Source organism: Emys orbicularis, chromosome 5 (genome assembly GCF_028017835.1).
Source record: "Emys orbicularis isolate rEmyOrb1 chromosome 5, rEmyOrb1.hap1, whole genome shotgun sequence".
NCBI lineage: Eukaryota > Metazoa > Chordata > Testudines > Emydidae > Emys > Emys orbicularis.
The window spans coordinates 94,899,403-94,912,413 of NC_088687.1; positions in this window are offsets into that span (position 1 = coordinate 94,899,403).

Sequence of the window (13,011 nt, forward strand, 5' to 3'; positions counted from 1 at the left end):
ATCAGGAGGTGTGGGGAGGGAGGGGGAGGCACTGATCGGCGGGGCTGCCAGTGAGTGGGAGGCGCTGGGGGGTGGGGAGGACTGATGGGGGGCTGCTGATGTATTACTGTGGCTCTTTGGCAACATACATTGGTAAATTCTGGCTCCTTCTCAGGCTCAGGTTGGCCACCCCTGAACTGGATTCAGCAGCACAACTTCCCGAACTCCCTCTGCCCCGCTGCTTGCTGCCCCAGAACCCCCTCCCTGCTATAGGGCCATACATGAAGGAAGGGCAGGTCTGTGTCCTTAGGTCTAAGACTCTCACACACAGCTCTACCCAGCCCTGAAAATAGTAGGAATAGAAGAGCCTCTCATGTCATTGCAACAGCTTTTCCTGCAGGCTCCAAAATCCTGTGACTTGTGAACAATTCACATGAGCTGGCAACTCTGCCTCTCCCTGGCCTGCCTCTCCTCTTAGCCACCACTATCCCAGGCTGGGGGAGCTGCCAGTCTATCCCTCCATCTCTCATCCCCACCATTCTCCTCTGCACCTGCCTCAGTCTCCCTCATGGTTAGGGTTGCCAACTTTCTAATTGCAAAAAACAGAACACCCTTGCCTCACCCCTTCTGAGGCCCTGTCCCTACCCCACCCCTTTTCTGAGTCTCTGCCCCTGCTCACTCACTCCCCTCTCCCTCCATCTCTCGCTTTCCCCCACCCTCGCTCATTTTCACCAGGCTGGGGCAGGGGTCTGGAGTGCGTGAGGGGGTGAGGGCTCCGGCTGTGGATGCAGGCTCTGGGGTGGGGCTAGGGATGAGGGGTTTGGGATGCAGGAGGATGATCTGGGATGGGGGGAGGGGACAAGGGGTTCAAAGTGTGGGAGGGGGTGCGGGCTCTGGGGTGGGGTCAGAGATGAGTGATTTGGGGTGCAGGAGGGGGCTCCAGGCTGGGGAGTGAGGCTGAGGGGTTCAGAGTGTTGGAGGGGGCTCTGGGTTGGGGAAGATGGTTGGGGTGCAGGAGGGGGTGAGGGCTCCATCTGGGGATGCAGGCTCTGGGGTGGGGCTGGGGATAAGGGGTTTGGGCTGCAGGAGGGGGCTCCGGGATGGGGGGTGAGGCCGAGGGTTTTGGTGTGTGGGAGGGGGCTCCAGGCTGGGGCGAGAGGTTCGGGGTGCAGGAGGGAGCTCAGGGCAGGAGCAGGGGGTTGAGGAGTGGGAGGGGGTGTGGGCTCCAGGAGGGAGTTTGGGTGTGGGAGGGAGTTCCGAGCTGGGGCAGGAGGTTGGGACACGGGAGGGGGTTTGGGGTGCGGGCTCCGGGCGATGCTGACCTCAGGCAGCCCCGGCATTTCCCATGGACAGAGGAAGTCCACAAAGCTCCCAGGAAGCAGCAGCATGTCCCTCTGGCTTCTAGGCAGAGGGGCGGCCAGGGGGCTCCACACACTGCCCCCGCCCACAGGCACCACCTGCACAGCTCCCATTGGCCACGGTTCCCACCTATTGGGAGCTGTGGAGCCAGTGCTTGGGGCGGGGGCAGCGCACAGAGAGCCCCCCTAGCCACCCCTCCGCCTAGGAGCCGGACGTGCCATTGCCGCCACTTCCCAGGAGCTGTGCAGAGCTGGGCACGGAGCCTGCCTTAGCCCTGCTGCCCTCTGTGCAGCCCGACCCCGCCTAATGCGGCCAACCAGACGTTTAGTAGGCTGCCAGGATCCCTTTTCGACCAGACGTTCCAGTCCAAAACCGGACACCTGGCAATCCTACTGCTGAACCCTTCTCCTTTTTTGAGAATTTTTTTTCCTGGGCTGGAGTTACCTCCAAGAGCCCCTGTTGTCAGTTTGCTCGGGGCTATGTGGTAATGATACTGTCTGCCCAGAATGAAGGATGATGCAGAGCTGCACTGGTGCAAGAACAAACCGGAGCACTAACTGAGTCTGCATCACAATTCCTTGCCTACTCTCCCCATCTTGATCTTGGAGGAAGTAAGGCTTGGATTTGTAAAGGTATTTAGGTACCTAAAGATGGAGAGAGGCACCTAGTGGGATTTTCAAAATGTCTAACTTCATCTTTAGACATCTAATCTTAATGAAGTCTTGATCCTTTTATATACCGCCTGTGATATTCTCCAAGTATATTTGTGCTAAGCAGGCCTTGCAACTATGTGCAACCTCATAGTATTTGATAGCTTTAAAAAAAAGGGGAAGAGTTTTTAAGTGTCAATGCTAACTGTATTCAAGGGCTTGATTCTCCTCGCACAATGGTATTACATTGGTATAATGCCACTGGGCCAGATCCTCAGCTACTGTAAAGTAGCATACCTCAAAACAAAAACACCAAAAACCAGAGCTCTTCTGATTTACACCAGTTGAAGATCTGCTCCATTGGTTTTGGTGTAGCAACTCTGGCTTTATACCAGTGGAAATGATAGGAGAACCAGCTCATAAATATCAATTATTAATGACTTACCAAAAAAATGAATAGAAAAAAAAGTTTGTGAGCTTGTGAGACAATATTTTTCATAATAATGGAGAACCTATACAAATAGTACAGTTGCTTTTTTGTGTGTGAATCACTGGGTCTCTCGTATGGATGCAACAACAACTTCAGAAGTAGATTGTAATGGTCTTTCAAATCAGAAAAGCAGAACACAAAGGAATTAGAAATGGTTGACATATTGCAAGTTCATTCTTCATTTCTATGCTATATTAGTGTGGAGAACAGTCTCATAACACTGAAAGGCTGGGAGACTAGATGGCTCAGAGAACTGGTAACAGGATCCAGACCCTTTCATCTCCAGGTCAAGGGTATGAATCCAGCTGAGGTTGTAGGCCAGTAAGTAGTCTCATTCAGTTCCATAAGAATAATCAGGTGAACAAGGGTTTGCAGCATCAGGCCCTAGATTCAGTCCCACATTCTTGTTATAACTGGCACTCCCAGCAAAGAGCTACAAGTGTGAATCAAGAGCATCAAGATATCTCATGACTGGGAGGCTCCATTGCACAGTTGAGGCATATTAGTTATGGCAACATGGAGAAGCTTGCACTGTCATTGCTTGTTTGTTAGATCCACCTTTTGTCTAATATTTAGACTGTAATATCTTTGGGGCAGGGACTGTATGTTATATATGTGTAGATTGCTTAGCACAATTGTCTGGTGTAAATGCTACAAATAATGTTTACAATGTTACTTAAATGTGTTGAGCACTTAAGGTGGAACCATGTAGCACTTTTTATAAAAGGTATAACCTAGAACAGAGGTTCTCAAACTGTGGTCCGCGGAGCACCAGTGGTTCGCGAACTCCATTTAGGTGGTCCGCGGATGGTTCCCTCTAAGGTGCGCGCCTGGGCGGCCGCACATAAGAGAATGAAGGGCCACCCACCTAATTAGTGGAGCCACGCAGGCATGGCTCCACTAATTAGGTGCCTGGACTCTGGAGAACATGTAAGGTGAGGTGGTGGCCTTGGGGGGAACAAGGGATAGGTGGGAGGGGGAACGTGGGAGGGAGCAGTGGGGTGAGAAGAGTTGGTGGGGGAATCTGGGACATGCAGGGCTGCAGCGGCCAGAGAAAGTGGCGACTTTCCCCAGCTCAAGGGCTGCAGCTGCTGGGGAGAGACAGCCCTCCTTCCCAGGCTCAGCTCTGTGACTGCTGTGGCAGGGGAGAGACCCCCCTCCTTCCCAGCCCCAGCTCGGGGGCTGCTGTGGTGGGGAGAGAGGAAGAGACCCTTCCCCCTCCTTCCCAGCCCCAGCTCAGGGACTGCCACAGCAGGGGAGAGAGGGCACATCCATTGCATTAGAAAGGTAAGACTACTGATATTAAAATATGAGTTGTGTGCTTTTATTTGTAGAACAAAAAAAGTTTATTATTATTACGGGTTTTTTTACATAGCGCTTTTATCCAAAGCACTTTACAATAGTTAGCTAATGGTACAAACAACATTTGGAAAGATCATTAAGTGGTCCGCCGAGACCCTCAGAAATTTTTACGTGGTCCGCAAAAATAAAAGTTTGAGAACCACTGACCTAGAAGATATATCATTGGATTTAATCTAATTCTCTTCCCTCTATATAGCTAGTGTTTTTGCACTGGAATGGGTATACAGTGAGACTTGTGACTGATCTCCACATAATAAAAATGTAATTACGCCAATATTTCAGAACAGAGAATAGTATCCTTTTATTTTTTCCAATATAAATTACTCTGAGGGAAAAAGCAATGAGTAGCAGCTTTGTATCGACTGAGTTAAGGAAAAGATGACCTGCATCAGTGGTTAATCTTGCTTCTTGATTAGTCTGAGTCCTAAAGCTCCTAAGCTGTATTTTGCACTAAGATAGATGTTTAATAGTAATGATAATTAGCTAGCAGAACGCAGTTTCATGTTGCTGAAATCTACCCAGGGCCATTTGTAACCAAATTTACAGGTACTATTATTTTCCTTTATCTGTATGTATGTAAGACCTTTAAAACATGGCTTTTTTGTACAAAAATTGGACTTTTTAAAATTATTTTGATATTACATGCATTTTCTCCACTTAGAATGTATCCTCTTTTGTACAACATTTAGCAATAACCACTATTCTGGTAGAGGTTCCAAATCCTATAAATTAGGGGTTGCCCTCACTCCATATTGTGCAAGTAAACCACCATTTCTGGTATGGTCACACATCTCAAGGTCACTTTTGGCACCCATAAAAATAGCACCCAATTGCAACTGCCCATCACAAATATGTTGCTATTTTGAGATGAGGTGACTATATTAGTGATGGGCAGTTGCAATTGGGTGCTATTTTTATGGGTGCCAAAAGTGACCTTGAAACGTGTGACCCCTAATTTATAGGATTTGGAACCTCTACCAGAATAGTGGTTATTGCTAAATGTTATACAAAAGAGGACATGATGATAACCACTGAAAATCCTCATCTTACAACGATATGGCAGATTCATATTTTTTAAACCCTGCTCTCTTCTGGGTGGGATTTTTATTGTCTTAAAGGTTAAAACCCTTTGGGGTTCAGAGAGCATGCTCGTGTCTGCCCTTTCAGACTGTGGTACCAGGGGGCCTGTGAGGCCTGGTGTTGAATGCAACCCTGTTTTACAGCTCCCCTACATTTCCCCTTTGTTTTTCTCCTTTCATCCCTCTGTAAATAAATATTTCCTTTTCCTATATTCATTGTACTTTTCGTGTGTGTGTGTGTTTACTCGGGGGGTGGGGGGAGAAGAGAGGTGAGGCGTTGGAACAGGTGTGCCTGGGGTGGAAGGGACTTTCCCTGCTGCATTCCTGCACGCGCCGTCTCTTGGCCAGAGCTGCCTGCAGAGCAGACTGTATCTTGGCCACGAGGACGCTAAAGTTACACAAAATTCAGAATATATTATCTTAAGTCAATTGACTTAATATATCAATGTTAGTGCCTTGTTTTGTTACTCTTGAGAGTAGCTGGTATCAAATATAAATTATATTGTTATCTTATAGCTTTCACATCATTTTGTCATGGCTTAATAAAACTGTACTAACACGAAAAATGGTGAAATTGTAAGCATGCAGTTTTATGTTTGATGTGCAGTTAGCAGCAGTTAGTGCTGTTCCCAGGGTGGTGCTATCTGAACTGATCCAAACATACAATGATGTCCTTGCAGAATTGGATGTTACACAAGCTGGTCAAAACAACTATGTTAACTTTAGCGCCACTAAAAACAGGAAAATAGCTTATGACAAATTATAGAGGATAAAATATAATATAAAAAGTCCAGTTTTAAAAGGACCTGTGCAGTCAGAAGTATTGAGCGGACAGCAAAAGTTTGGTTATCATAATTTTCTGTCATTGGGGGGGCAGGGTCTGGCGTGGTGCGGCGCTCGGAGGGGGGGCGGGGGCTTCGTGCGGCGCGGCACTTGGAGGGGGCGGGGCTTCGGGTGGCGCGGCGCTGGGGGGCGGGGCTTCGGGTTGCGTGGTGCTGGGGGGGCGGGGATTTCGGCAGCGCTCGCGGGGGGGGGGGTACGGCGCGGCGGCGCTCTTCTTTTTCGCCTGGGGCGGCAAAAAAGTTAGAGCCGGCCCTGCTTGGTCATCAAGGTTTTCAGCTAATTCTTGTCCAGTGCAAAGAATATTAGTGAACTTAAAGAGTTCTTTGATTTCTTGGAGACAGAATATTCAGAAATCTTACAACATGTACCTACACATTTTTTGACCCTTTACACTACCATAGACAACTTACTGAAGAATTGGCCTGCACGCAAATCTTACTTTGTGAACAAAGGAGAGGAAAAAGTGAGCTGTGCAATACGGGCCTTTCTTTCTGAGCAAGAGGATGCAGTGTCCGATGATGAAGCTATTACACTTGCCGAGCTCTACATCTACTTTATGCACAATATTATGAGCCAATTTAACAACACCATAAAGGTTCTTGAAAGTGATTACATTTAGGTAACTGAACTGTATGCTACATTCAACAAGCTGAGAAGAGAGATTCAGAATCGACAAGAGAAAGGCTTCTATGGGTACAAGGTGACAGTTCTGCTGCCTGATGAACAGAATAAATTTGTTGGAGATGCCCAACGGGCTTACACACGCGCACTACAGTACCTGGAAAAGTGGTTTATTTCCGCAAAAACTCTGCTTCCCCAATCAGCTGAGGCTTGCTGCTCTCCCTAGCCGCAGCCCTCACGCAGCCTCAGCCCTGTCCCAGGGCTGATTTCGAGCCCTTCAGGGCAGGAGCGGGTGACCACCCCACTACATGGACTGATGAAAGGAATCGGCTCCAAGTGGACATGGTAAAAGCTAGCTATTCGTGCACTTCAACTATAAAATGACGTGCTGAGTTTGCTGTATTTTTGAAGACAGAAGCAGCTAAGGAGCTTGTGGGGGCAGCAAGAAAAGATCAGATGTATAAATTTAAGTAGTTTCAATTGCCACTCTCATGAAAGTTCTTTGTGGCTGTGCTAGGGAGTTTCTTGCACTGTTTTTGTTTTATTTTGTTTTTTTAACTTCTTCTGAAATATAAAGCTACAAAGTTTGGAAGAAATGATTATGCAGCATCTGGTGACGTTCAAAAATTTAAAACTTGGCACCTAACTGTATATTAAAGTGCACACAAAAAAGCAACCTGATTTTCAGAGGTTTTGTGGGTCTAATAAACCTACTTAGCTTTATTAAGGTGTCCAATTGAGATGCCTAATTTTAGTCAGTGAGGTTTGAAAAGTTTTATCTAGGTACTTTAGACTTGATAAATGATTAGGTTTCAATATACCTTTATTGATTCTGTTCTAATGTTTTTTGTTATCCCTGAAAAATTTTTAATTAAACATCTATCTCAGGTTTATGCAAATATTATTCCACAGATCAGATCAAATCAAAAAATAAAATCTTACCATCATTTTCCTGTGTACTATGTTACCAGGCTCTAATTTAATTATAAGTCAATGGGGAGATTAAGTGAAATCAGGAAAAGCTCAATACAGTTGTACATTGAAAGGGAAAGAATGGGAAAGGGGAGTGTTAAAAGGCTGAGAGTGCTAACTATGCTCCTTTTCTCAGCCAGAGCCCAACGTTGTGCCCAACTGGGCAAGCAAGCAGGCTCCACGTCAGCTCCTCGCAGCCTGGCTCTGCAGGCAGCAGGTGAGTCCTGGGAGAGGCGGAAGAGAGTGAGGGTGGATGGAGGAAGAGCAAGCGATGGAGGGAGGGGGAGAGGAGTGAACAGGGGTGGGGTCTCAGGAGAAGAGGCGGGGCAGAGGGCGGGGCAAGGGTGTTCGGTTTTTAGCAATTAGAAAGTTGGCAACCCTACCCAGGGGCCCTGGGCCTGCTGCCCCTCATTCTCCCCATCCACCTTTCACAGTGTCTCTGCTGCTCCTCACATAGTCCCTGTTTAGCCTCCTGAACCAGAGAGTGGCAGCCATTTTGCCTATGGGCATGGCTTCAATCTCACCTGAAAACAGGGGAAGGTGGCAGCCAACTTTATTAAGTGGGCAGCCTCATTCCATGTGCAGATAGACTGTAGGGAAATGGTGGCCATCTTTCTGGTTTCAGCCCCAGTGACAGTCATAGGTGATAGAGCCATTTGGAATAAGGAAAAAATTGTGACTTGGTGCCTTTTACTTGTCTCATGAAAACATGATAAAAACCACCCCAAAATTACTAGAGTGCAAGAGCTGGCCACACTAGGGTCAGAACTTAAACTCTGCCAAGTGCTTTTGAGAAACATGTTTATGGTGACATGGTGGGGAACTTGCTGCAATGCCAAAAAAACCACACACGCTGTATACAATTTATGTAAACAAACATTTCATACCATGACATGCTAAAAAGGAAATGCTAGAAAAGGAATGTGAATTTTTTTAAAAAACAGGACATTGAGACAAAACCATAATCTTTTGACCATGCACAGAAGGAATTGTCAATAGGAATTTTGTACTAATGTAAGGCATAAAATATGGCTCTAAGTGCTTTATAATCATAACAGCAGCAATTTGGTAACATCCTCATTTACCTTTCATTACTACATTTCAGCATCTAGCAATTTGTTCAAAACACGTGGAAACATAATTACGCTTAAAAAAAATCACATCCTTTTCTAAATATACTGTGCATGTCAACATTATCAATTAAAATACTGCTTAATTAAAATACTTCTTAAATTATAATTTAAAATAGCTGCAAATGCAAATCTGATGTGTCAAAAATGCATGCTGTAGGGCTTAGACCCTATTTTATTGTCCTACTCCCCCCCCCCCATGAAAAAAGTGCACTACAACTTCTCATTTGAAAAGACTGCAGCCAATATTTATATATTTTTTTGTAACAGCAGGACTGCAAGTTTAATATATAGTTTTTCTGCAAGTGATGGTCCCTATATGTATTCTAAACGTGGTTGCACATGCGCGTCATGTGCCGGAAGGTTTTCTTAGCAGTGTCCACTGACCCGCACATGCGTTGATAGGTGTAGTATGACTTCTATATTTGGGGAGGGAGCAAAAGGCTTAATACTATTAATAATAGGCATAGGTCTATCTTCTGGATTTACTGATTTTTAGTGGTACTTAAATTACAGTATACTTGAAATCACAAATACAGTTTACATTCATTATTTAATCACCCTTAATTATTTGCCATGTTTACCAACTACCACTTAAAAACCAACATTAGCGTAAAACAAATTCTTTAATTAACAGAACCAAGCACTTTACTCAAGTTAAAACTTTTAAAGATCACAAAGTTAATCACAAGAACAAACATTTAATAACCACTTTGTATTTTATTAACCTTACTAAACTGAAATGAAATCCTTACATGACATATGTCAAAATATATGTCTTTCAGAAAGACCAGTACATCAATTGTTTTTCTTTCCCTATGTCACCTTTTTAGAAAGGAATATACCCTGTTCTCCTGGGATGGCTACTATCTTTTGTTGTTATTCAATAAAACAAGGGGGGAGGGATAGCTCAGTGGTTTGAGCATTGGTTTGCTAAACCCAGGGTTGTGAGCTCAATCCTTGAGGGGGCCACTTAGGGATCTGGGGCAAAATCAGTACTTGATCCTGCTAGTGAAGGCAGGGGGCTGGACTCAATGACCTTTCAAGGTCCCTTCCAGTTCTAGGAGATAGAATATCTCCATTAATTTAAAAAAAAAAAAAAAAAAAAGTCTAAACTGTTTTCTCAGCCCAAAACACAACCTGTCCAGTAATTATGATTTTCTTCAGCACATGCAATGGACACAAACAAATCCATTGCTAAAGCCTGTCCCCTTTGCCCGTCTGCCTAAGCACATTCCACTCACATTTAACCTTCCCTATTTACTTAAAAAAATCTGAACACAGTATTTAAAATTCTCCAAAATTCTGCATATTTTGTGTGTCAAAATAATACAATATAATCACACCATTTTCAATTATTTTGGTAATTTATTTCAAAATACTTGTATTTTGTGACTGTAATACAGACAAAAAAGATTATGGAAATGTTTTTTGACAAATAGATTCCTTATGATTCCTTACTGGTCCAGCCCCAGCCCTGGCCACTCCATGCAGGGGAAGAGGATGTCCTGTCCCCACTCCCTCCGCCCAGCCAGGACTAGCAGCTGAGCCAGGTGCAGAATTCCCCCAGGAGTAATTCACTCTGGGCTTGACACTGCTGCACAGAAGCTTGGGAAGCAGCTCAGCCACCTGGCTCTCCTTGAAAATGGCCCCAAAGCTAGAGCTCTGCAAGGGTCTGCTCTCCTGCCCTCCCTTTACGCAGCCCATATGGGGAAACTGACCTACTAGCAGAGAGCACCTGGGGCATCACCACTTGCCTCCCCCTGAATGTTCCTCCATACCCCCCAGAGTGCTGGAGGGGGGGCGAGCTGCAACCCCAGACGCTCTATGCCTGCGGGTCACTTATCCCATGTGGGCTGTGCAGTGAGTCATCAGGCGCTCCTCTCCTGCCCTTCCCTTATGCAGACCAGACCACATGGGGGAAACTGCTCTGCATGCAGAGCTCCTGGCATCACTGCTCCCACCTCCGAATGTTCCTCCACAATGCTCCTGGGGGAATTCTGCGCCATTGCACACATGCAGAATTCACATCCGGTGCAAAAAAAATTTTCCCACAGAAAATACATTCTGCCCGAGAAGTGCTGCAGTTCTGCCTTTCACCCTCCAGAGGCTGCTGTGGCACCAGAACAGCCAGCAGCCCACTGTCTTCATCACAGCACCCTGCCTGTGGAGTGGGGCACCTGGACTGCTGTGATTCAGAAGGGCTAGTGAGGGGAACAGACTGGGGTGTGAGCTCAAGAGCTAGTGGGGACAGCATTGAGCCTGGGCCTGAATGGGAGTGGGGGTGCAGGGAAACATGGGAACGGGGCAGATGTGTCTGACTGAATGGGAGAAGCTAGGGGTCAGCCAGGGTCTGGATGGGGGAGGCTCCCCAACTCCCTAACAATCCCTAACAATCCCTCCCCCCTCCAAAAAACCCCAAACTGTTCCATACTTCTTCCACCCACACTCAACAGCTCACCCCAGGCTCCTTCCCAGCAATTAATTCCCTCTCCCTCAGCTCCTCCATTACCCCTGACTCCCCCAAACCTTTGCACTGCTTCTGAGAGGTGCGGCAAATACGTTTCTGTATGTACTCCTTGGGGAATTCTGCACCACTGTGCAATGTAGAATTAATATTCTGAGCAGAATTTCATTTTTCCCCACAGAATTGGTGCTGTAGAGCTGCTGGCCACCACTAGGGGCCACTGGACCCAGCAGAGCCCGGCTCTCCAGCTGGCAAATATAGGACACTGTGGAGGGGAAGAGGTAGCTGGAGGGTTGTGGGCAGCTGCGGTTCCCAGCACATCCTGAAGAAAGGAGGCAGCATGCAGGAAACTCCCTACAAGCCCAGGACCCAGCATCAGGTTGCTTCTCTCTCTGGATCCCTAGGCAGTAGAAGGTGCTGGTGTCTGGGCTGGGGGGCACCCCGCAGCTGGACTCTAAGGAATATGGGGTGTGAGTGGGCTCAGGGGCAGGGGAGGGGTGTGGGTGTCTGAGACCAGAGAGGCAGAGGGTTTTCCCCCAAAGATGTGCCTAGCTGGCACATATGACATATCCAGACTGAGGTGCCCAACGAAAGCATAACAGAGAAACGGAGCTGCCTTGTTGTAGGGGTTTCTTTAATTCTCTACTCCTGGGGGAAACTTTTTTGTTGTCTCTATCGTTACAGACATAGATGCTAACAGGTATTTTGAAATAAATGACCAAAATAATTGAAAACTGGTGTGATTATAATGACAGGTTTCAGAGTGGTACCGTGTTAGTCTGTATCAGCATAAAGAACAAGGAGTACTTGTGGCACCTTAGAGACTAACAAATTTATTTGGGCAGAAGCTTTCGTGGGCTAAAACCCTGATGAAGTGGGTTTTAGCCCACAAAAGCTTATGCCCAAATAAATTTGTGATTATAGTGTTATTTTGACAAATAAAATATGCAGACTTTTGCAGAATTTTAAAATATTGTGTGCAGAATTTTTAATTTTTTGGTACAGAATTCTCCCAGGAGTATTCAGTGTACTCCTACCTGGACAACTGGCTCCTTGTCACACTATCCCAACAAGACCTAACCTCCGCCATCCTCACCCTTCACACTTTCTTCATGTCTCTAGGTATTTGCATCAACGAGGAGAAATCAGTGCTTGTACCTACGCAGATGATCGACTTTATTGGAGCGCGGCTCGACTCCATTGTGGCACAGGTCTTCCTCCGGCGGACCACTTCGTAACACTGATAACCATAATTGCAGACCTATGCCACAACCCACGAACCATCGTCCGCCGCTCACTCCCCCTCCTTGGACATATAGCAGCCTGTACCTCAGTGACATTGCACGAACATGCATTGCCTCCAGCAGTAGCTCCTCTCCATCTACAGACCCCACATGGACCATTTGGAGGCTAAAGTCATAATTTCCCAGACGATTCTGGCCTCTCTCCAGTGGCAGATTAGTCACTGGGCCGACGGGGCCCGTGCCCAACAGCCCTGGCCAATTTGGGGGCCCCGGAAGAATGGGCACTTCCATGCCCCGACCCCATTCCCTGGCAGGAGCACTGGGCGGGCAGGGGAAGCCCCCGCTGTGCCCCAACCCCACTCCTCGGCAGGAGCGCCTGGGATGGGGGGAAGTCCCAGCCCCAGACCCTGGCTGCGGCCCTGGGACTGGATGAGCTCTAGCTCCCTGCTGCAGCCTCGGGGCTGGGGGAACTCTCACTCCCTGCTGCGGCCCCAGGGCTGAGGCGGGGGGGGGGGGACAGACAGAGCTTCTCCAGTCTTGGGGACACAGTGGGGGGGAGCAGAAAGAAGCAAACAGTCCGTGGGTGGAACAGGGCAGGACTGCAGGTGGAAGGGGTGGGGTGGGGAGGGGCCCCCCACTTGCTCTAGCCCAGGGCCCCACAAAACCTTAATCCTCCTCTGCCTCCCTCACATGGTGGACTGACCCTTCCAAAGCCATGGTTGGTACCTCCTTCAACGTCCCACCCCGCAGACCATCACAACAGATGCCTCCCTTGTGGGTTGGGGAGCCCATCTAGACCATCACACAGCCCAGGG